General features: G+C 43.8%; 1 long non-coding RNA gene across 1 annotated transcript; it reads left to right on the top strand.

Moving 5' to 3' along the window:
- On the top strand, window positions 1–26,575 carry LOC119627642 (uncharacterized). The gene is made up of 3 exons (XR_005243835.1): window positions 1–363; window positions 24,996–25,117; window positions 26,321–26,575. It is a non-coding gene; the product is annotated as an uncharacterized lncRNA (long non-coding RNA).

Genomic DNA, 26,575 nt, shown 5'->3' with positions numbered 1-26,575 from the left:
TGGCAATTCCTTGGAGAAACTAGGGGTGATTCTATCATAAAAAGGGGTAGGGGAGAGTAGATCAGGCAGACACAATCACTGAAGGAGGAGAGGACAGGAGATTTACAGGAAGAAGATATGTGAAGAGGTTTGGGAGGAGTTAAGAAGGGAAAGCAATCAGTCATTTTTCCAAAGGCCAGTCTGCAGGGCTGGGACTGAGCACAGGCTGAAATCAAGGTTGGACCATCTCTCAGCCCTTCTCAAGCCCTCCAGGCCTAGCAGTCTCCATCTGATCCCATATTGGAAATGGGCATGGAAGACGCCATACCTTTCTCAAGCTTTCCCTAGGAAAAGGGGTGGGTGAACTGGCCTGAAGAATCTGAGGTCAGACCCAAAGTAGCCCCTCACTGGCAGGAAGGTTCTTTTTGGTCTCACTTTTTGTCTTAAACATATCAGAGTTTGCATCACACTCCATGATACTTTACTGTGTGTCTTGTTATAAAGGTAGTTTATCCTGTAAAGACCTTTAAATAAAATGGTTAATTCAGGGCCTATATTCACCCTGTGGCCTTGGTAGCTGCTGGGATGCCGCTGTGTACCATAGAGCTCTCGGTGCCCTGATTCAAGAAGCTTGGGCACATATGGTTGGCAAATCCAGACCCCAATGGCATGGAGTACGGCAAAGGGCAGAAGGGTGGCATTGATATGGGATACTCCTGGGGGATTCATACTTTGCCCAAAGCCAGCTTGACATTCCCCCTTCTCTTCATTGACCCTCCATCCCTGTTCTTCATTCACAATTGAACCGGAACTGGGGAGGGGGTGCATCTTGGGGCCGAGAGACTATCCTGGTGCTGGGTACATCCCAGGACCCAGTATTAATAAGCATTCGATAGATATTCACCAAATGCATTGCTGCTTTAGAATTCAGCAATAAAGTTAGATGTTTCCTAAAAATGTCTTTTAGGTCTTTATGAAAATCACTTTGGAAATATTTCATAAAATAAGAAAAAATCATCAACTACAATCATAAAAAATAATAATTTTGTAAAAATATTCTAATAATTATCAAATATTATAACTGTTTATATATAATTATAAAATTTAGCAATTATAAAAGACAGTAAGAGTTGTCCTTTGTTCAGTTTTTCCACGTAACAGACTTGGCATTGTGTTTTCCTATATGAGGTCAGTATGAGAGTAAGGTTTGAAAACAGCAGTCACTCTATTTTTTATTGTTTTATATCCTCTCCTTGCCACAACTGAGTGCCCTAAATATACATCCAGCTCCTCCTGACCCCCACCTAAATATTAAGTCACTGTCAACTAACCTTTTGGGAGGCCAAGGCAGGCGGATCACCTGAGCTCAGGAGTTGGAGACCAGCCTGGGCAACAAAGTGAAACCCCATCTCTACTAAAACACAAAAAAATTACCTGGGCATAGTGGTGCATGCCTGCAGTCCCAGCTACTTGGGAGGCTGAGGTAGAATAGCTTGAACTTGGGAGGCGGAGGTTGCGGTGAGCCGAGATCTCACCACTGCACTCCAGTCTAGGTGACAGAGCAAGACTTGTCTCAGAAAAAAAAAACAAAAAACCAGACACAATTGAGACTATGGGGTCAGCCAGCAAGGCTGGGACTGGGGTACCCTGACGTACACTCTCACTGATTCTCCTAAGATGCTCCTTTTTTGCCTACATAACAGTCAGGCCAGGAGGTCTCCACACCAGGCTCTGTTCTTCTGGCGGGCCCCTGACCTTTGGGTCCTGGAATAAAGCAGAAGAGCAGGATGGCATGGCCGTGTTGGAAACAGCACTTGGGAAAAGGCCACAGACTCAACTGCTTGCTCCACAGCACACACGAGAGCCACTGCCAAAAATATAATTACCCAGAAATGTGGAACCAAGACAATGCAGCAGAGGAGACTGAGCAGGGACAGTGGGGGAGGGACAGAGAGGCTGGAGGAAGTAGGGCTGGTTCTGAGGGACGGACAGAGTCCCTCTCAGTGGCCCAGTGAGCTGAGGCTGGAGAATAAGAGGCCCCAGGCACCAGGGAAGATGCATCTGCAAACTAGAAGCTTCTAAGGAAGTTGACTTGACTCTCTAACCTTTCTGGAAAGAGAGAAGCCCTTTCCATCCTGCAAAATTGTGAAGGGTCACTTTGTAATGGAAGAATCAGGCCATCTTCCCTAAAGAGAAGCAGAGGAGGAACCCACGCAGCTCTCCTCTGCCCACTCCGTGTTAGGCAAAACTAATCTTCCTGCTCCTCAGAGGGGATGGGAACAAAAGGTGGGCTACAAGCTCATCTGTGGAGAAATTACAGAGGAATATTCGCTGAGATCTTTGACCCAGAGGCTTTAGTGCAACTGCTAAGCTCATTTCAGGTCGTGTGACACTCTTGCGCCAGTCCTCACTGGTGTGATAGTTACAGAAAAGCTGGCATTCATCTTTGCTCTAACAATGCCCCCATCAACGTACAATCTATAATAAATGATTATTAATGACAAGTCATGGGGCACCTCTGAATTGCTATGACTATCTCCAACCCTGAGAATGCGTCCTAAAACACACCAATGCATAGATGTGACATTGGAAATATTTAGTGCCTGGGGCCTCAACTGCATCAGAACCAGCAACCAACCAGCAATCGGAACCAAGGGGACAAGGTTCTGAGACATTATCCTGTGCCTGGCATTGACAGGTTGGTTTATGAGTCATGGGAATCTCCAGGAGGTCCCAGGGAAGCGCCAGAGCAGAAGACGGGACACTTGGGGATTTCAGGGCAGTGCTATTTACCAATTGACATGGAACTATTTCTTTATTTTAAAAACAGAGAGGCCAGACGCAGTGGCTCACGAGTACTTTGGGAGGCCGAGGCAAGCGGATCACTTGAGGTCAGGAGTTTGAGACCAGCCGGGCCAACATGGTGAAACCCTGTCTTACTAAAAATACAAAAATTAGCCGGGTGTGGTAGCACTCGCCTATAATCCCAGCTACTAGGGAGGCTGAGGTAGGAGAATCACTTAAGCCTGGGAGACAGGTTGCGGTGAGCCGAGATCTCGCCATTGCACTCCAGTCTTGGTGGCAGAGCAAGACTCGGTCTCAAAAAAAATAAATAAATAAAAATAAAAATAAATTAAAAAGATAAAAACAGAGCCAACTGAATATCCACATATGAAACCATGAAGTTGCATCCCTTCTTCATTCACACCATATGCAAAAATTAACTTAAAACGTACCACAGACTTAATGATAAGAGCTAAAACTATAAAATCCTTAGAAGAAAATATAGATATAAATGTTTGTAACCTTGGACCAAGGAAAGCTTTCTTAGACACCAAAAACACAAGAAACCTGAGAAGAAATAGATCAAAATACAAAACTTGTATGCAAAGGATGGCACCAAGAAAGTAGAAAGATAACCAACGGAATGAAGGGGAATATTGGCAAATTATATATCTGATAAGGGAATCATATCTTGAATGCAGAAAGAACTACTACAGCTCAGAAATAAAAGACAAATATGAAAATGGCAAAGGATCTCAATAGACATTTCTCCAAAGATAATATACAAATGGCCAAGAAACACGTAAAAAGATGTCCAACAACATTAGCCATTAGAGAAATGCAAATCAAAACCACAATAAGATACTACTTTGCACCTGCTAGGATGGCTATAATTTTTAAAATGAAAAATGACAAGTGTTGGCAAGAATATGGAGAAATTGTCACCCTCATACAATGTTGATGGGAATGCAAAATAATATAATGCCTTTGAAAAGCAGTTTGACAGTTACTAAAAAAAATTAAGCAGTTTCCTTATGACCCAGAAATTCCATTTCTATGTATATAGCCAAATGAATAAAAATGTGTCCATATAAAAAAAAACTTGTACATAAATATTTATAGCAGCATTATTCATAACAAAAAATGGAAACAACTCATATGTTTATCAACTGAGGAACAGATAAGCAATGTTGGTATAGCCATCCAGTGGAATGCTATTTAACCATAAAAAGGAATGAAGCACCGATGTATACTCCAGCATGAGTGAACTCTGAAACCATCCTAAGTGAAAGAAGCCAGTTGCAAAAGATCACATATTATATGATGCTGTTTATGTGAAATGTCCAGAATAGGCAAATCCATAGAGACAGAAAAAAGATTAGTTGTTGCCTAGGGTTACAGGAACTGGGAAGAAATGAGGGCGACTGCTAATGGGTACATAGTTTCTTTTTAGAGTGATGAAAATGTTCCAATATTGACTGTACTGATGGTTATACAACTCTGTGAATATACTACATGCTGTAGAACTGTACACGTTAAATGGGTGAATTGCATAATATGTGAATTCTATCCCTGGAAAGTCATTAGATGTGCCACATTGGCCAATACACAAACATGCTGTTTAAAAATGCAGACATGAGTGTGCATGAGTGCATGCACAAACACACCCCAAGCAGACACAAACATGAGAAGAAGAAATTGAGAGAAACTGATCAATACGAATGGTTGTGAATATTTTTTACAAGGGCGGCCACAAAGAGTGAATTCTTGCTGCATAGTTTTGGCATAGGAGGTCCTGCTAAAAATACATATAATTTTATTTACCTCCCCAAAAGAATAAGAAGCTTTTGTGCCCTCAAATAATTATGTTCTGGAACTTTCTTATTTGGGCAGTTTCTAGGAGTTGTACCTGTATGCCTATTATTACAGAAATAGGACTCCCAATGGTAATATTTGAAGAGACACCTACACGAAGCTTATAAAATCCTGGTGCTGTTTCCCCCTCAGAAAGAACACAATCTCCCTGCCATACCAGCAAACTGCTTCTGCCTAACACCAACCGATGAGAGGCAGTGGAAGAAGATGCTCTCTGGGAAATTACAATGCAATGATTCAGTTCCATGTCTGGGAAAGATGGAGGCCTTGTAGCTCACACCCAGGCCACGGCAGGGAGCCCTGAGTTATATACTGTGTGGGGACATGAGGGAAGGCTATTTGCCAAGCAGAATAAATCCATGTCTTTCTCAGAGGGGCCTCCAAAGTAACAAATGCACTCACTGATTAAATGCAATTCCAGGGCAGATGAGTTTGGGTTCAGGAAAACAATGTGGCCCGCTCGATGACTCATCTTTTGTGCTGCTGCACACTGTTACCACACTTGACTGTGCTGCCACTACTGATATCTGACACTTGTTGAGCACAATGATAAATACTTACATGCTTATCTCATTTCATCCTCAGAACCACTCAATGAGGTCATTGCCATCATCACGACCACTTTGCAGGTGGAGAACTGAGGTCCAAGGGGGCAAATGAAGTTTTGAACCCAGTTCTGCCTGACACCATTGCCAAGTCATAATCACTTATGCTTCAAAAGCAGGAGCTCTGAACACAGGCTTACAAACCAAGAGGGGAGGAATGGCAGAGGAAGGGAGAAGCTTGTTCTTTGTTTTCTTCGGCCATGGCATTGAATTATTGTTGAAATTCTCGAGAGGCAACATTTCTGAATACAAGAAGCATATGAGAGAAATATCCTCATCCAATATACAGAAAGAAAAGAAATTGGAGAAATTATACTGAAAAAAAAAATCTCTCTGCACATGTTTAGGGAAGACAGAAGGAGCAGGGGCGAGTGAGGAAGATAAGAGTACAAAGATGCCAATCAAAGACTGGTCCAGGTCCTCTTACCTTAGTCCACTCCACAACACAGACAGAAACCCCTCACCTCATGTTCCAGCAGCAACCAAAGGGTCCTCCTGTGAAAGGCACTGCCTCCTTCTCTTTTCCTTCTCCCTGCACTCCATTCAGGGATCCTACCCATAGATGAATGAGAACAGGTTTACAAAACACATTTGCCCACTGTAGACTTAACCTGAAGTTTCTCGGTAGATCCACACTGAGCCAGGGGGAGAAGTCTGTGGGACAAGAAGGAGAACATCAGCTGGGTGCAGTGGCTCCCAGTACTTTGGGAGGCTGAAGCGGGAGGATGACTTGAAGCTGGGAGTTTGAAACCAGTCTGGTCAACATAGCAAGATCCCATCTCTACAAAAGAAAAAATTTAAAAATTATCCAGGCATGGCGGCGTGTACCAGTAGTCTCAGCTACTCAAAAGGCTGAGTCAGGAGGATCACTTGAGCCCAGGAGTTTGAGGCTGCAGTGAGCTGTGATTGCACCTCTGCACTCCAGCCTGGGCAACAGAGCAAGACCCTGTCAAAAAAAAAGAAGAAGAAGAAGAAGAAAAGAAGAAGAAGAAGACGAAGAAGAAGAAGAAAAAGGAAGAAGAAGAAGAAGAAGAAGAAGAAGAAGAAGAAGAAGAAGAAGAAGAAGAAGAAGAAGAAGAAGAAGAAGAAGAAGAAGAAAGAAGGAGAAGGAGAAGAAGAAGAAAGAAGAAGAAGAAAGAAGAAGAAGAGGAAGAAGAAGAAAGAAGAAGAAGAGGAGGAAGAGGAGGAAGAAGAAGAAAGAGGAGGAAGAAGAAGAGGAAGAAGAAGAAGAGGAGGAAGAAGAAGAAAGAGGAGGAAGAAGAGGAAGAAGAAGAAGAAGAAAGAGGAGGAAGAAGAGGAAGAAGAAGAAGAAGAAAGAAGAAGAAGGAGGAGGAGGAGGAGGAGGAGGAAGAAAGAAGGAAGAAGGAAGAAGAAAGAAGAAAGAAGGAAGAAGAAGAAGAACAACAACAACAACAACAACAACGTTGACTGGAGCCAGAAGGAGTAGCTGAAGTTTCAGCACCAAGTCTAATGGGCCACCACTTTGGTTTCCTTCTTTTATTACATTTTTTTTATTTTGACATAATTTCAGATCTACAAAAAAGCTGCAAGAATTGTAAAAATAATTTCTAGGATGCCCCAATTGAAAGACACAAACTGGCAAATTGGATAGAGTCACGACCCATCAGTGTGCTGTATTCAGGAGACCCATCTCATGTGCAAAGACACACATAGGCTCAAAATAAAGGGATGAAAGAATATTCATCAAGCAAATGGAAAGTGAAAAAAAGCAGGAGTTGCAATCCTAATCTCTGATAAAACAGACTTTAAACCAACAAAGATCAAAAGAGACAAAGAAGGGCGTTACATAATGGTAAAGAGATCAATGCAGCAAGAAGAGCTATCTATCCTAAATATATATGCACCCAATACAGGAGCACCCAGATTCATAAAGCAAGTTCTTAGAGATCCACAGAGAGACTTAGACTCCCACATAATAATAGTGGGAGACTTTAACACCCCACTGTCAATATTACATAGATCAACAAGACAGAAAATTAACGAGGATATTCAGGACTTGAACTCAGCTCTGGACCAAGTGGACCTAATAGACATCTACAGAACTCTCCACCCCAAATCAAGAGAATATACATTCTTCTCAGCACCTCATTATACTTACTCTAAAATTGACCACATAATTAGAAGCAAAACACTCCTCAGCAAATGCAAAAGAATGGAAATCATTACAGTCTCTCAGGCCACAATGCAATCAAAGTAGAACTCAGGATTAAGAAATTCACACAAAACCTTACAACTACATAGAAACTGAACAACCTGCTGCTGAATGACTACTGGGTAAATAACGAAATGAAGGCAGAAATAAAGATGTTCTTTGAATGCAATAAGAACAAAGACACAATGTACCAAAATCTCTGGGACACATTTAAAGCAGTGTGTAGAGGGAAATTTATAGCACTAAATGCCCACAAAAGAAAGCAGAAGCAGGAAAGATCTAAAATTGACACCCTAACATCAAAAATAAAAGAACTAGAGAAGCAACAGCAAACAAATTCAAAAGCTAGCAGAACACATGAAATAACTAAGATCAGAGCAGAACTGAAGATGGAGACACGAAAAACCCTTCAAAAAATTCATGAATCCAGGAGCTGTTTTTTTGGAAAAAATAAACAAAATAGATAGACTGCTAGCCAGACCAATAAAGAAGAAAAGAGAGAAGAATCAAATAGATGCAATAAAAAAAATATAGGGGATATCACCACTGACCCCACAGAAAAACAAACTACAAACTACCATCAGAGAATACTACAAACACCTCTGTGCAAATAAACTAGAAAATATAGACAAAATGGATAAATTCCTGGACACATACACCCTCCCAAGTCTAAGCCAGGAAGAAACTGAATCCCTGAATAAACCAATAACAAGTTCTGAAATTGAGGCAGTAATTAACAGCCTACCAACCAAAAAAAGTCCAGGACCAGACAGATTCACAGCCAAATTCTACCAGAGGTACAAGAGGAGCTGGTACTATTCCTTCTGAAACTATCCCAAGCAATAGAGAAAGAAGGAATCCTCTCTAATTCATTTTATGAAGCCAGGGTCACCCTGATACCAAAACTTGGCAGAGACACAACAATAAAAGGAAATTTCAGGCCAATATCCCTGATGAACATCAATACCAAAATCCTCAATAAAATACCTGCAAACTGAATCCAGCAGCACATCAAAAAGCTTATCCACCACGATCAAGTTGGCTTCATCCCTGGGATGCAAGGTTGGTTCCACATACGCCAATCAATAAACACAATCCATCACATAAACAGAACAAATGACAAGAACCACATGATTATCTCAATAGATGCAGAAAAGGCCTTTGATAAAATTCAACACCCCTTCATGCTAAAAACTCTCAATAAACTAGTTATCAACGGAACATATCTCAAAATAATAAGAGCTATTTATGACAAACCCACAGCCAATATCATGCTGAATGGGCAAAAACTAGAAGCATTCCCTTTGAAAACTGGCACAAGACAAGGATATCCTCTCTCACCACCCCTATTCAACATAGTATTGGAAATTCTGGCCAGGGCAATCAGGCAAGAGAAAGCAATAAAGCGTATTTGCATAGGAAGAGAGGAAGTCAAATAGTCTCTGTTTGCAGGTGACATGATTGTATATTTAGAAAACCCCATCATCTCAGCCCAAAATCTCCTTAAGCTGATAAGCAACTTCAGCAAAGTCTCAGGATGCAAAATCAGTGTGCAAAAATCACAAGCATTCCTATACACCAATAACAGACAAACAGAGAACCAAATCATGAGTGAACTCCCATTCACAATTGCTACTAAGAGAGTATAATACCTAGGAATCCAGCTTACAAGCAATGTGGAGGACCTCTTCAGGGAGTACTACAAACCACTGCTCAAGGAAATAAGAGAGGACACAAATAAATGGAAAAACGTTCTATGCTCATGGATAGGAAGAATCAATATCGTGAAAATGGCCATACTACCCAAAGTAATTTATAGATTCAATGCTATCCCCATCAAACTACCACTGAATTGGAAAAAACTACTTTAAAGTTCATATGGAACCAAAAAAGAGCCCACATAGCCAAGACAATCCTGGGCAAGAAGAACAAAGCTGGAGGCATCATGCTACCTGACTTCAATCTATACTACAAGGCGACAGTAACCAAAACAGCATGTTACTGGTAGCAAAACAGATATATAGACCAATGGAACAGAACAGAGTCCTCAGAAATAACACCACACATCTACAACCATCTGATCTTTGACAAACCTGACACACACAAGCAACGAGAAAAAGACTCCCTATTTAATAAATGGTGTTGGGAAAACCAGCTAGCCATATGCAGAAAACTGAAACTGGATCCCTTCCTTATACCTTATACAAAAATCAACTCAAGATGGATCAAAGACTTAAACGTAAGACCTAGGGCCATAAAAATCCTAGAAGAAAACCTGGGCAATACCATTCAGGACACAAACAACCCCATCAAAAAAAAATGGGCAAAGGATCTGAACAGACACTTCTCAAAAGAAGACATTTATGCAGCCAATAGAAATATGAAAAAATGCTTATCATCACTGGTCATTAGAGAAATGCGAATCAAAAGCACAATGAGATACCATCTCGTGCCAATTAGAATGGTGATCATTAAAAAGTCAGGAAACAACAGATGCTGGAGAAGTTGTGGAAAAATAGGAACACTTTTACACTGTTGGCTGGAGTGTAAATTAGTTCAACCACTGTGGAAGATAGTGTGGCGATTCCTAAAGGATCTAGAACTAGAAATACCATTTGACCCAGCAATCCCATTACTGGGCATATACCCAAAGGATTATAAATCATTCTATGATAAAGATACATCCACATGTAGGTTTACTGCAGTACTATTCACAATAGCAAACACTTGGAACCAACCCAAATGCCCATCAATGATAGACTGGATTAAGAAAATATGGCATATATACACCAAGAAATACTATGCAGTCATAAAAAAGCATGAGTTCATGTCCTTTGCAGGGACATGGATGAAGCTGGAAACCATCATTCTCAGCAAACTATCACAAGATCAGAAAACCCAAATACCGCTTGTTCTCACTCGTAAGTGGGAGTTGAACAATGAGAACACATGGACACAGGGAGGGGAACATCACACACTGGGGCCTGTCAGGGGGTGGGGGGCTAGGGGAGGGATAACATTTGGAAAAATACCTAAAGTAGGTGACAGGTTGATCGGTGCAGCAAACCACCATGGCACGGGTATACCTAAGTAACAAAACTGCATGTTCTGCCCATGTAACCCAGAACTTAAAGTATAATAATTTTTAAATAAAAGAATGTCTACAAGCCTTTCACCCAGATGCCCCATCTCATCTTTCCCTCTCAATTGATAGACAGATACAAATATATACAAGTACATAAACATACACAAGCATTACAAATAGAGACATATGCATATATACAAGTATATGTATACACAGGTATACATACATGCTCTCTCTCTCTGTGTGTGTATATATATATGTGCACACATACACATTAAAAACCACTGGTACCTGCAATTCCTATTCAACACTGCAGAGCTCATTAGATCTTTCTGCTTCCCATACTGGTAATTCTCTTCCCATCAGTGAGAAACCTGGCTCCCACTACGCACAGTGTATTTACTTTATGCCTAATCCCAGAATACAATCAGTATTTTCAGAATTCATCATTTATTCATCTGCAAAAAAGAAACTTCCCATCTAGCATTTAAGACTCATTAGTCCCAGGAATTTGAGACCTGCCAGAGCAGCATGGCGAGATCCCATCACTACAAAAGATTTTAAAAATTAGCTGGGTGTGGTGGCATGTGCCTGTTGTTCTAGGTACTTGGGAAGCTGAGGTGGGAAGATGACTCGAGCCCAGGAAGTTGAGGCTGCAGTACATGGTGATTGCGCCACTGCCTTCCAGCCTGGGTGACAGAGGGAGACCCTGTCTCAAAACAAAAACAAAAACAAACAAACAAACAAAACTCAGAGTTCTTTAGTCCTTATTCCAAGCACTGTGCTCCAGTCACTGGTTCAGCCCCCCTCCCACCTCCACCTTCCTTTCAATGTGGTTGCATGTTTCATTTGAAATACAGTTGACTTCATTTGTTTCTACTTACATCTCATTTTAAGATTTTTTTGTTCCTCCTTGTTGTCTTTTCCTTCCTTTTTTCCTTCCCTTCCTTCCTTCATTCCTTCCTTCCTTCCTGCTTCCTTCCTTCCTCCTTTCTCTGTCTCTTTTTCTTTCTCTTTGAATACATGAAATCTTAACAGGGTTCCAACAGTCAGAACTATATGAAAAGATATACTCAGAGTAGTGTCATTTCCTTTTCATTCCTTCTCTGCTTTCAGCCTCGTTACCACCTACCCCTGTAACTAACCAATCTCATTATTTCTGTCATATCCTTCTAGTTCTACTGGTTCTTTTTTTTTTTTTTTTTCTTGCCTAAATGAGGAAATATTTTCTTATTTCCCCTCCTTCTTACACAAAAGGTAGCACCCTACCTTAACAGTATGCCCTGGAGTCATCCCACATATATCCATAGGTATCATTCTTATTCTTTTTTACAGCCGCATAGAACTCCATTGGGTGAATACACTGTAATCACTTAACTAATCTCATGTGTGTGGGTGTTTAGATTGTCTCCGGTGTTTAGATTGTGTCCACTGTTTTGCAATTACAAACAATGTAGCAATTAATACCTTGTGCATAGATATTTTCACCTTATGGGAATGTTAGCTACTTTTAAATGTTATGTATCAGTAAGGATTAGATCCAACTTTATGTAATAGAAAACTCAAAATAACAGAAATATATAATAGGTTATTGCTAGCCACGCAAAAAAAGATCCAGAAGCAAGAAGTCCAGGTTGTTACTGTGGCTCATGAGGGAACCTGACTCCTTCTGTCATTCTGTTCTTCCATTCTTAGTATGTTATTTCCATACTTAATTACCTCATATTCTAAACGGCTGCTGATACTCCCACCATCACATTCACGCTCCAGGAAGGAAAAGGATGTAAGATCAAAAAGGGCTTTCTTCAGCTGTTACTTTTTTATGGAGACATTCTGAAAGTGTCTCCCAACAACTTTCATTTACGTCTTATCTTCTAGAGTTCAGTCACATAGCTTCAGGGAGGTTGGGGAAAATAGTCTTGCAGCTGGTCACATCACTACCTTCAGTATTTTATTTATTTATTTATTTATTTATTTATTTATTTATTTATTTATTTATTTATTTTTAAATGAAGTCTCGCTGTGTCACCAGGCTGGAGTGCAGTGGCGCGATCTTAGCTCACTGCAACCTCCACCTCCCGGGTTCAAGCAATTCTCCTGCCTCAGCTTCCCAAGTAGCTGGGACTACAGGCGCATTCTACCATTAGTAGAGATGGGGTTTTACTCTTGACCTCCTGATCTGCCCGCCCCGGCCTCACAAAGTGCTGGGATTGCAGGCGTGAGCCACGATTAGGGTTCTTTAGTTGAGGAGGAGGGAGAAATTGTGTATTGGTTGGGTAACTAGCAATCCCTACCACATGTTACTACAGTTAAATTTTCACTCCTTCTATCACTGCTATACAACCAGTACACCTTTTGTTTATGAGGGTGTCCTAAAAAGTCACTTCTCTCCCCGGAGTACTTTGGGATAATTTGAGGTGCATTCTCATAGTTCTGAACCAGTCTAGGGCCCTCCCTGCTTGGGGACCAGTGGGAGTGATGGCCACCGGCTCCACGGGAATGTCCAGGAGAATGCATTCACTGGGGCCACCCTGTTATGTGAACCACCAAGAGGGACAGGTGTTTTCACGAGAAGGGATAATACAATGATTGTATTAATCCGTTTTCATGCTGCTGCTAAAGACATACCCGAGACTGGGCAATTTACAAAAGAAAGAGGTTTAATGAACTCACTGTTCCACGTGGCTGGGGAGGCCTCACAATCACATGGAAGGTGAAAAGCACCTCTCACATGGAGGCAGACAAGAGATGTGACCTTGTGCAGGGAAAATCCTCTTTATAAAAGCATCAGTTCTCGTGAGACTTATTCAGTATCACGAGAACGGCATGGGAAAGACCCACCCCCATGATTTAATGACCACCCACTGGGTCCCTCCCATGACACAGGAGAATTGTGGAAGCTACAATTCAAGATGAGATTTGGGTAAGGACACAGCCAAACCATATCAATGATCCTTCAACAAGCAAAGGAGATAAACCCCAAAGCCAGATGCCACTATCTTTCCCAGAGGTGAAAGTAACAATGTACTCAATGTCACCAAGAGAAGCAAATGTATCAAGAGACTTTAAAAAGTGCCCAGGTTAATCCCAGAGGGAATAGGGACTGTCATACAAAATGGCGTTACATACTAAAAGAATGATGTCAGGAGTGCCAGTAAAGGCAAAGCGCTTATGTGTGAGTTTGGGAGCGGAGCCTGCAGAGGGATGAGGTTCAGTTGGGTAGGAGGAGTGGGGACTGAGCTGTTGGATTTCTGCTCCGGAACAAAGAAAAGGGGACTCTCACAGTGGCTCGGTGAAAAGTGCTAGGGTTTTGGAGTGTGATGGAGCTGAGTTCACACCCCAGCTTTATGAGTGACAACCATAAAGTCACTTCGTTCCTCTGGGGCCTCAACTTTCTCATCCACACTCTGCTTTCTAGCATGGAGCTGTGGGGAGAATTGAAGGATAGATTAAAGATTCAACAAGGCATTTATTAATCATTAATAGTTACTGCCATGGCTGGGTGTGGTGGCTCACGCCTATAATCCCAGCACTTTGGGAGGCTGAGACTGGAGGATCGCTTGAGCCCAGGAGTTCAAGCTCAGCCTGGGCAATATAGCAAGACCTCATCTCTACACATAATAAAAAAAAGATTAACCAGGCATGGTGGTGCACGTCTGTAATCCCAGCTACTCAGGAGGCTGAGGTGAGAGGATTGCTTGAGCCCAGGAGGTTGAGGCTGCTGTGAGCCATGATCATGCCACTGCACTCCAGCCTGGGCAACAGAGCAAGATCCTGCCTCAATTTTTTAAAAAATAGTTACTATCATATCATTTAGTATGAAAGTTCTCAGTCAGTCCTTCCCTACGTGTTCACGTCTGGTTACCAGACCCTTCTCCCACTTGGACGGAGGATTACAGAAAGGAGGAGGGCAAACACCTTCTTGGGAGATGCCGAGCTACAGCCCCCCAGGGAGAAAGGGTAGAAAACCACAGGTAAGGGATTTTCCACGCTTCTTAGGGTTGACCCTCCTAACCCTCTGTTAGGTAGAGCCAGACAGCATGACAGGCCCAGGGGCCCACAAGAGGCCACCGCACATCAAGATATAGAAAGTTTCCCTTTTTCATGCCCTAACATGCTGGATCTAAAGGAGTTTTGTCCCCAAGGGGCTGTTCATTAAGGAATCACTTTCCTTACACTCAGGACTCCCGGGATGTCAACGTATAATTTAGTATTGTCCCAGTGACCACTGGCTGTGCAGCCCTGGACACGTCTCAGTCTCTGGAAATTGCCCTCCCTTTCCCCTCAGGGTGTTCTGAGACGCCCATAAAAGCTCTGCTCTGGATGTTTGAAGTACCAGAAAGTGCTCAGGTTGACAAAACAAATGTGTCTGAGTAAGCACCTTAGTTCTTACTCATTAAATTCTTGGATAAGATCAAAAAAAACAAAACAAAACAAAAAAACCTCCCATTAATTGAACACCTACTATGTTCCTATACTTTATATGGATTCTCTCATCTCACCCTTACAACCATGCCATGGGTGTGGGAAGCAGCTATTATCATCCCCATTTTGCTGTAGATGAGATTCAGAGAGGTTATGAGGCTTGCCCAAGGTCACAGAGTCAGCAAATAGCAGATTTAGGATCCAAACATAGTGCTGTCTGACACCAAATCTATAGTCTTAAAAAGTTGGGTGTGGGCCAGAGGTTGTGGCTCATACCTGCAATCCTAGCACTCTGAGATGCCATGGCAGGAGGACTGCTCGAGGCCAGGAGTTCGAGGCTACAGTGAGCTATGATTACACCACTGCCTTGCATTGTCCACCTTAGGCAATAGAGTGAGACCCTGTCTCAAAAAAAAAAAAAAAAAAAAAGTCAGGTCCTTTGGCAGAAAGTCTTTCAAAAGCTCAAAAGTGCAGCTTGGATGGGAGGGTGTCCTCTGGGGTGGGTCTTCCACAAGTCCCCAGAAGCCTTCATTCTACAAAAGACCCAATCATGTGCAAAGACAGCTGCTGGCACACAGCATCCACTGGTTGAAATGCAGATTTCCCCCTTTGCTTCTCAGCCACAGTAAAAGCAAAGTTTATTTTCATTGCCCCACTTCCCCATGTTGGAAGAAAGCAGAGCCTGGGCCCCACATTCCATTCTAAGTAAGGGATGGGAGGGCTGTTAAATCTAATTAAGATGATTTTTGCATTTTGAAAGAAGTATTACACACACACACGCACCCCTCCCACTAGGCAGAACCTTTGCATCATTTCCAGAATTGAGCTTGATATCAGCCTGGTGCCACACTCACATCTGCCCACAACCATGAATCCATCTACAGACAGGTGGGCAGTCAGCATGTCATTTCAGAGGCTGCTCATTCAGATTTGGTCCACTGAGACCAACACAATGCCTCACGCCTATAATCCCAGCATTTTGGGAGGCTGAGGCAGGAGGATCCCTTGAGCCCAGGAGTTCAAGATTAGCCTGGGCAACATAGCAAGACTCCGTCTTTACAATAAACAATTTTTTAAAAAATTAGCCTGGCATGGTGGCACATGCCTGTAGTCCCAGCTACTCAGGAGGCTGAGGCAGGAGGATTACTTGAGCCTGGGAGGTCAAAGCTGTGGCGAGCTATGATGGTGACACTTCACTCCAGCCTGAGTGACAGAAGAGTGAGACCCTGTCTCAAAATAAAATAAAATATAAACAAAATATTTGGTTAGTTCATTGCCTGGGTCTGTCTTCTCCCTCCCCTTTGGAAACTTTTTTTTTTCTTTTTTTTTTTTTTTTGAGACAGAGTCTCACTCTTGTCTCCTAGCCTGGAGTGCAATGGCACAGTCTCGGTTCATTGCAACCTCTGCCTCCTGGGTTCAAGCAATTTTCCTGCCTCTGCCTCCCAAGTAGCTGGGGTTACAGGCACACGCCACCATGCCTGGCTAATTTTTGTATTTTTAGTAGACAGGGTTTCACCTTGTTGGCCAGACTGGTCTCAAACTCCTGACCTCAGGTAATCCGCCTGCCTCAGGCTCCCAATGTGCTGGGATTACAGGCACAAGCCACTGTGCCCAGCTAGAACCTTTTTGGATTTCCCTTGCTCCCCGACTCCCCCATGTCCATAAAGGAAGGCAACTGTGACCTGTGAGTAACTAAGATTCAAGTCTTGGGAATGGAATAAGAGGGATGGGATGCCACTAATAATGGGCTGTATCTTCCCACTGTGGCCTGAGCAGTCATTGGCCAATTGAGGAAGTCAGTGCTCTAAGACTGTCCTTTTCAAAGTGTGATCTGTGCACCAGCATCATCCACATCACCCGGAAACTTAGAAATCCAGGGCCTTAGACTCCACCTTAAGACGTGCACATTCATGTCCGTGAAACTCCGCTCCAAGATCTGAAGACCTGGAGCCCTCCCCAACACCCCACCCTAAATCCAGACAGCTTAGCTTTCAGGAATGAGTACCTTGACAAATGAATAAATAGTTCTTCCAGAAGGAAAGTTTGAGAAATATTACATGCCAGGTTCCTCCCGAGTGCACAAAATACATTAGTATATTCATGGCCCTGATAAGTCCTGCATTAAAGCAACATATTTACTTGTGTTTCACTGAATGCTTCCCAAACTTATTTGGCCACAAAATCTTCTTTTCCTAGAACACCCAATTGTAGAATGTATTTTGGGAAGCACTGCCTTTACTTGTAAGAGAGGAAACCACAATTCTTTACCTCATCTTTAGGATTAGGCAGCTGTGCAAAATATGAGGTTGCATTTTAATAACCAGTTCCAAGACCTCAGGATGTACAAATTAGAAACCTATTTTAAAGGTGACAGGCAAGTTTACACCAATTACCTTTAACTAGAGTCACACCCTCCTATTTCCAGGATTTCAGCCTCAATTCCCACGGTCCGTCAAACTCAACATGCCTAGCCCAATTTCATTACAGAATGTAGCTCTCTGATAACATCACCATTTTTTCCCTAGGTTCTTCCCTCCCCTGCTTATTAATCCCCTACTCACCCCTCCTGGCCCCTACCCCACCACATCCCCGCACTGCCTTGGCCTCTCCATCTAATCAATTGCCAAGTTCATTAGATCTTATCTCCGTTATGTCTTTCAACACTTCCCACCCTGTTCCTTCTCCCTATGACTAACCCAGCCTCTTGCCCCCAGGCACCCTCCTGCCTTTATTTCTCTAGAATTCATCCTTCTCCCTGCAAATAGAAAGATTTCTCAATGCACATATGTGCTTCTGTCACTCATGGGCTCCAGTCCAGGCACTTGCTTAATTCTAATTCTAATAATATTATTCCCATTTTGAAGATCAAGAAACTGAGGCAGTGAGAGGCTACGTGACTTGCCCAAGGTCACATATATCATGAGCAGTGGCAGGAGGATTTGAGGTTGGAAATACGGCGCCAGAAGCTGAACGCTTGGTCCCTGCATAAATGCATTCTGCACCATGGCCTTCTAATAGTCCTGCTCATACCTGCTGCCTCTGCTGTGCAATATGGCACTGCAGTAGAATATGGTAACATTCTCCATCTCTAGCCATCAACGCTGTCATGAAATTGCTGCCCAAACGCATCAAGTGAGGCACCTGTGATGCAAAATTTCAGAAGGCACTCTGCACTCTCACATCCCCAGGATGCTTTTGGGGGAGGGCATCCTCATGTGCCCTCAGGTGGCCAAGCGCCTTCAGGTGGTGCTTTCATGGAGGGCATCCTTATATTTTGCACTTTAGGCACCTCGCTTGCCTCACCCTAGTCCTGGCTCCACTCTGCACACATCGTCTCATTTACTCCTCAGAAGAAGCCTGTGTTGTAGGCTGGTATCGTGATTATCATCATCAGCATTTTACAGATGGGAAAACTGGGGGGTGCAGAGAGGTAAAGTGATTTGATTTGCCTAAGTTGAGGTCCAGACTTAAACCCTAGGCCATCCAACTTTAAAGCTATGCTCTAACCCACAGGGCTCTGTGGGATTCGTTTATAGCCCAAGAATAGCATAAATGAAGTCTGTACTTGGCAGAGTGCTGGGGCATCCGTAAGAGGTGCGCTGGATGGGGCACAGGAGCAAGAGCACACTGGGAGGGAGGAGGAGCGCACGGGGAGGTGGCATTTGAGATGAGATGAGAAGCAGCTAGGATTTCAACAGGTGGCACTTCAGGGGAGGGCATGCTAGGAGGAGGGAACGGGAAGTACAAGGTCCAGGGGCTAGGAAAGGGCAGGGGCTGTTCCAGGACAGTGTGGAGCTGAGTTTGGCTGGGGTACAGAGCACGTACACAGAAGGCAGTGTTGAGAGGCACTGGCTGGGGACAGGCCAACACCGGAGCACCCCTGTTGTGGTGGGACAGGTTCATCCAGCTACGTCCCAGGACAGGGCGACTTCTCTTGGGGCCAGAGTGGGCTTCAGACCCCCACTGGGTCCAGCACCTGCCCACATCTGTGGAACCCAGACGGGAGCAAACCTTTGTCTTTTCTCATTGGAGCTGAGTGCTTTGCCCCTGCATAAATGAATTCTGTGCCATGGCCTTCTAGGAGTCCTGACAGCGTGGGAATGGGCCAAGGGCTCTCAGCTTGCCTTGGAGCCTCGCTCTATTGTATGTTGGCCCGACTCAGCATGAAATAAGTAGGACCCAGAAAGCTCTTGTGGGCCAGGAGCACAGGCGAAGTCCCAGGGTGCACAGAGGAGGCAGAGTCACAGGGGCTAGTGTCTGGGCTCTTCTGGAGGTGAGAGCAAGGAGGCAGACATCAAAAGAGGGCTTGGCCACATGCACTCGGGGAGAGGAAATGGCCCATCTTCTCCCTTCCCTCTGCATGTAAAAACACATCCTGATTGCCACCATGCTAAAAAGCCTGGAAACGTCTTCTAAGGAAGACTGGATTGCCCTGGTTTTAGGGACATGGGCTTTTTCTCAATTACTGATGTCCAGATTGCCCTCTCTGCAAATCCCACCTAGGGAAAACATTAATCCCTTAGTGCAGTGGTCCCCACTCTTTCTGACACCAGGGACCAGTTTTGTGGAAGATAGTTTTTCCAGAGACTGGGGTTGGGGGATGGTTTCAGGAAGATTCAAGTGCATTACCTTTATTGTGTACTTTATTTCTATTATGATTACATTGTAATATGTAATGAAATAATTATACAACTCACCATAATGTAGAAGCAGCAGGAGCCCTGAGCTTGTTTTCCTGCAACTAGACAGTCCCATCTGTGGGTGATGGGAGACAGTGACAGATCATCAGGCATTAGATTCTCATAAAGAGCACATAACATAGATCCCTCACATGCACAGTTCACAATAGGGTTCACACTCCTATGAGAATCTAATGCCTGCTGATCTGACAGGAGGTGGAGCTCAGGTGGTAATGTGAGTGATCAGGAGCAGCTGTAAATACAGATGAAGCTTTGCTCTCTCACCCACTGCTCACTTCCGCTGTGTGGCCCAGTTCCTAACAGGCCACGATCGTGTGGTCAGGAGGTTGGAGACCCATGCCTGAATGGGCTCCAGAGCCACCCAGCTCTCTTCCCGCTGGCTCCCATCATACACTTGGTGTGGCCTCCCAGCATGTCTGTCTGGACTATCTTCTAAGACATGTGTTCTCAGCTGAGAGAAGCATGTCAGGGCTAGGGTGGAAGCTGCCATGTCCATAGCTCAGCCCCACATAGCTTCACTCCCACTCCACATCTCTGTCCACATGGGGTGCCTTCTTGGTCCCCAGGAGAGCTCCCCACTGGAATCACAGCAGAGCAGGCCTATGGGTGCCCACAGCTGTGGCCTTCCTGCATGGCATCAAGGAGGTGGTTGGTAAATACTGGTTCAATGGAGTCATGAATGTTTCTAATGGGGTCTCTGCCAAATCTCCCTGCACCTGACACTTGGTTACTCAGCAAAGACCTCCCGGGCAACTGTTACCTGCCATCTACAGTCACCAAGTCTTCTCAGTAACTCCTCCAACGACCGCTTCTTTATTGTAATAAAATATATATAACAGAAAATGTGCCATTATAACCATTCTCTCTCATTCAAGTCTATCATTCAGTGGCATCTACATTCACATTCACGATGTCATACAACCATCACCACTACTTGAGTTCCAGAATATTTTCATCACCCCTAAAGGAAATCCCATACCCCATTCCCCCCTCCCCTAACTCCCACCCTCAGCCTAGGCAACTGTTCATCTGCTTTTTGTCTCTATGGACTTGCCTATTCTGGACATTTTGTAGAAATGGAATCACACAATATGTAACCTTTTGTGTCTACTTTCTTTCACTTAGCCTAATATTTTCAAGATTCTTCTGTGTTGTAGCACGATCAGGACTCCATTCCTTTTTATGGCTAAATAATATTTCATTGTATGAATATACCACAAATCATTGATTCATTCATTGGCGGACATTTTTATTGTTTCTAGCTTTTGGCTATATGAGCAGCGCTGCTATGGACATTTATGTACATGTTTTTGTTTGCACATCTATTTTCAGTTCTCTTTGGATATATCCAGGAGTGGAATTGCTGTATCATATGGTAATTCTATGTTTAACTTACTGAGGAACCACCAAGTCCTATTACCATTTCATTCTGAGATGCATACACCTTTATCATAGGACATCTAGAAAATGCATACACACATAAGAAAGCATTAAAATTAAAAATAGTCCTGGTACTCGAAGATAAACATTGTCAACTGTTCTGAATGTTTCCCACTAGAATTGTTTAGAATGCCTAAATATATACATATTACTATATAATTAAAAGTGTATACAAAAGTGGGATTGTATAAATGCCATTTAATGCCACACTTTAATGCCACCTTCTCAACGACAAGCCTGATTAAAACCGAACCTCAGTACTTCCTGCTACTTCCCAGTATGATTTTACTCCCTGGCATTTGCCATCCTCCATCTCGTCTATGTCGTGCTTATCATAAACAGGATTGCTGACTGTTTTGTGCAATGCCTGGCACACAGAGATGCGATAAGTATTTGTCAAGTGAATTAATATTTTTAAATGAATGAAAAGGCAACCCATTCAAAATTTAAACCGAATTTCAAATGCATTTGCCAATGTGCAGCAGAAATGGTTGTGCATTATTTCCTGTTGGTGATCATCCGCACTGGAATCTCCACGGCCCTCGTTCTTTCTCAAAATGCTTTATCTGAGGCACAAATGTGGTCCCTGGGAATCCTGTTGGCTAGAATCAGGTCATCACCAATCCTTGAGCTTTCTGAGTTTGATTTTGCAAGGAGGCCCCCTCATTTCCATCCCAGGCTCCCAGAAGGGCAGGGGGCTGGGGGTGGAAAAAATCTTCCTGAAAAATCTCCAACAGCCAGAGCCCATTTGGTCCTAATTTCAGAACGGGTTTCTTCCGAACTCCAACCAAAGCCAAGATCCCCAAAGGGAGACCATGTCTCTGCCTCCACCTTCCTGTCCATGTCAGAGCAATTCTCCCAGCCACCTTGTCACAAGCCCGCTGTGCTGCTGATATTAGTTACAGATGATGGCAATTAGAGGCCGAATCTCTCTGGCTCCTGGTAGAATATTGAGACAGAGCTACAGCTATTTTAAGATTTTAAGCAGATTTATACTTAGTGCTTCAAAGAAGGCCAGCCAGCAAGGAAAATATGGTAACTGTTGCTTTAAATTATAGCTATCATTACTTCAAAAGGATATTCAATCAGAAACCACTGAAGACTAAAACTATTTACATCTCCTGACACTTAAAAGCAAGCAAGCAGTTTTAGCCTGTCAGCCTTGGACATGTTGGCTACAAAGAGAGAGGTACCTCTCCGGCCTGCAAAGAAAAACATTTTCAAGGGAGCAGGAACTGAGAAGGTACCTTGGGAGTCCTCCTGCTCGGAGCTTGCCTGCCATCTCTCTCCCACAGCCTGTAAAGGAAGAGTTTGGGATCTGGGGTGTGTGACTCTGCCCAGGTCTGCAGACAGCAGTCTCCAAACCCCTGGAAAAGCTGGCTCTGTAAGCCAGGATGACTGCCCTTTTCTGCCTGGCCTCTGGCTTTCAGGTCCCTGCCCTGGGGAAATCCTGTCTCATCCCATTAATACAATTCCCAGGACAGGGCTGCCTCCTTCTTCCTGGATTCCACTGCCTGGACCAGACAGCAGGGCTGGGTGATATATCGAGCAGAATCAGAGCCAGTGGAGCCCTTTGTTAACAGAGAGTGGCCCAAAGCATGGGCTTTGAGGATAGACTTCTCCAGGTTAGAGTTCAGGCTCTTGAATTTACTAGCTGTGTGACCTTGGACAAGCCACTTAACTTCTCTGAGACTCAGCTTCCTTGTAAGTAAAACTGGGATGATTCAAATCTCCCTTTCATATGATTTTTGAGAAACTTCAGTGAGATGATATGCAAAGAGCACTTTATTAGTTAGAGTAATGCCAGATGCTGTAACAAATAGTCCCGACAATTTCAGTGGCTGAACACAATAAACCTTTTTCCCTCGCCTGACAATTCAAGGAGGGTGTTTCTAGTCAGCAGGCAGCTTTTCTCCCTGTGATGATTTGGGTGGTTTGGAATCCCTCCATTCCATGTCTGTCATCTCCTGGGGTTCAAGTGTCCTCTGCTTCTAGTCTCAGGAAGGAGAAAGAGGCAGTGGGCTGGGTCCTCTGAATGTAGAGATGAATAACATTTCACAGGTTACCCCAACTCAATAGATCTGTTAAGGAAAACCTCTTTGGCTCTGTGTGTGTCTATACCCTCCCACCCACCAGAACTTCACATTTGGAGTTAGACGCCCTCCTACTGGCTTCCATAGCCTTGTGCTCACCCGCATCAGCCATGGCCCCTAGAATGTAATTTTGTGGGCAGAGTCTGGACTTCCGTTTTTCACAGAACAGAAGAACTCAGCACCTGGCACACAAGAGAGGTTCAATAAATATTGGCTGAAAGAATTAAACAGTAAAATCCAGGACCCTGCCGCATTCCCCAACAGGGCAGGTACAGATTAGTGAATGTTCCTAAATGGGTGATTAGAAAATGTTACTGCTTGGCAATCTGGAGAAAGAATATTGTAGGCGTTCCTTATACCAGAGGAAAACTATGGCCTGTGGACCAAACTCAGTCCACTGCCTGTTTTTGCAAATGTTTAATGTTTTGTTATGTGTGTATGCATTTTCTAAACGTCTTATGATAAAGTTGTATGCATCTTGGAACAAAGTGGTAATCAGACTTCGTGGTTCCTCAGTAAGTTAAACATAGAATTACCATATGATTACTAAAAAGTCAGGAACAACAGGTGCTGGAGAGGATGTGGAGAAATAGGAACACTGTTACACTGTTGGTGGGATTGTAAACTAGCTCAACCATTGTGGAAGACAGTGTGGCGATTCCTCAAGGATCTAGAACTAGAAATACCATTTGACCCAGCCAACCCATTACTGGGTATATACCCAAATGATTAGAAATCATGCTGCTATAAAGACACATGCACACGTATGTTTATTGCAGCACTATTCACAACAGCAAAGACTTGGAACCAACCCAAATGTCCATCAATGATAGACTGGATTAAGAAAATGTGGCACATATACACCATGGAATACTACGCAGCTATAAAAAAAGGATGAGTTCATGTACTTAGTAGGGACATGGATGAAGCTGGAAACCATCATTCTGAGCAAACTATCACAAGGACAGAAAACCAGACACCATGTGTTCTCACTCATAGGTGGGAATTGAACAATGAGAACACTTGGACGCAGGGTGGGGAACATCACACACCAGGGCCCATCGTGGGGTGGGGGGACGGGGGAGGGATAGCATTAAGAGAAATATCTAACATAAATGATGAGTTAACGGGTGCAGCACACCAACATGGCACATGTATACATATGTAACAAACCTGCACATTGTGCACATGTACCCTAGAAATTAAAGTATAATAAAAAAAGAAAATGGACTACTACAAATAAATAACTAAAACAACTCCTTCCCCCCCAAAAAAAGAATTACCATAAGATCTAGAAATTCCCCTCCTGGATATATACCCAAAAGAAATGGAAATAGATATGCAAACAAAAACGTGTACACAAATGTCCATAGCAGCACTGTTCATAGTAGCCAAAAGCCAGAAAACATTGCTGTTTTGCGCCTGTACACAAGGGGCCTGGGAAATGGAGACCCTGGCTGGGTTGCTGCCTCCCAGGGTGAACTCTACACTACGGCAGAAAAAGCTCAACTTTTTGGTGGACAGGTAGCTGCTCTTTGCCTCAAGCACTTAGGGCAGTGTTACTCACTAATATTAGTATTTTAACTGTAATTGTTTTCTAATTCAAACTTCCAATTGTACAAATGAGATCCAGGAAGATGACTGCAAGATTACAGCTAGTCAGTGACAGCACTAAAAGTGGAACAGAACACTCTTGGCCTCTGACCCACCCTGGGAGCCAGGAGAAGGAAGAAGTTCCGACTCAGGGCTATTTGCTTCAGATAGGCAGGGACTTTGGAAAGTTCATTCCCCAAGTCTTAGGAAGCCAACATTTCACGGCTGCTGATAATTTTGTAGAATGGAAGAAGGTCAGCGTTGCTCTTCTCCTGGGTTCTGGAACCTTCCTAACCTGCTCTGCTCACCTGGAGCCCCAGCCCACTGTCACCCTTGCCCTCATCTCCAGATTCTTCTTCCAGCAAGTAAGAGTCACAGCAGGTACCACGCTGGGCGGAGGCCCATGATCTCCAGGTGGGAGGAGGTGACTGCCTGTCCCTGCTCGGAAGCTGTTAAAAAGAATACCTTCTTCTTGCCTTGACCCCATGGCCCACTCTGCCTCCAGCCTGGGGTGGGTAAGGCATGTCCCTTGTTGTCTTGGGCTCACCTCAGCTCCTCCCTTGCCATACAGGCCTTGGGTGGCCTGAGCAGGTACACACAGGCTGTGCAGCCTGAGAGACAGCAAGGTGGGGCAGGTGGTGGCATGGGAGTAAGGTAGATGCTGTGTGTTACCTGGGCAAGTCACTTCCCTCTCTTGTTTTCCACTTCTCTAGTGCCACCTGTTCTGCCTGGCTTGTGGGGCTGTAGAGGGTGGGGTAAAAATCTACAGGCACGACAATGTCTTGCACAGTGGATGCTTGTTGATTTTTCAACCTCTCCTACTAAATTCCATCTTCTTTTCATAACAGTAATTGGATTTGTGTGTGGGAATTACCTAACACTTCCCCACTGTGTGTAGTCTTGAAGGACTGTCAATCAAGTTTCCACACCCCTTCCCTGCCCAATGGGTGTGTACATGACTCCAGATCAACCAATCAGAAGCTTCCCTGGGACTTTGATTCTTGAGTGAAGTCACAGAGGACGGGAGAAAAAGAAAGAATGACTGAAGTTGTTTCTTCCCAGCAGGGCAGCCTGATCCCACCCACTTGTACACACACACATGTGCACACACTCTCACGCACATGGATACTCACACTCACACTGTCACACACACACATTCACAGACACACACACTCACACACACACACAGATACACACTCACATGCTCACACACACAGTCACGCACATATTGTCTCTCACACACCATCACACTCACACATTCACACACTCACATGCTTGATAACACAAGCACACACTCTCACGCACTCACACAATCACACATGCTCACAAGCTCACTCACATGCTCACACACACACTGTCTCACACACACTCTCTCTCACACACACATACTCGCACACGCACTCTTACATACACACACTATCACACACTCGCATATACACACATTTACACTGACATCTGAGTCCTACAGTACTTGCAAATCCTCCCTAAGGATTTGCTTGTTTCTTCAAGGAAGCCATTAGCCCCTTAAGGGATGACCTCTTATAATTCTGGATTTTTCTTTTCCACAGCTAGGCTTGCAAAGCAGGGATGGAGGGATGGAGCACCAGCTTCTGTGTCAAGCAGAGCGGGCTGCACTCCCAGCACCTCGGTGCCTCTGGCTCTTGAGGCTTGTTCCTCATCTCTAGCTCCACAGAGTTGTCCTGTGGCTCACAATGGGAATACATCAATAAATTACCTATTGCATCAAAATAAGTTGTTATTATTATCACAATTGTTATAGACACTTAAACCTGAAGGCAAATAAATGATTTTTAGCTGCAAAA

The sequence above is a fragment of the Chlorocebus sabaeus genome, chromosome 5, assembly GCF_047675955.1.
Source record: "Chlorocebus sabaeus isolate Y175 chromosome 5, mChlSab1.0.hap1, whole genome shotgun sequence".
Classification (NCBI taxonomy): Eukaryota; Metazoa; Chordata; class Mammalia; order Primates; family Cercopithecidae; genus Chlorocebus; species Chlorocebus sabaeus.
The sequence above is the reverse complement of the archived record's forward strand: the minus strand, read 5'-3'. Positions and strand labels throughout refer to the sequence as shown.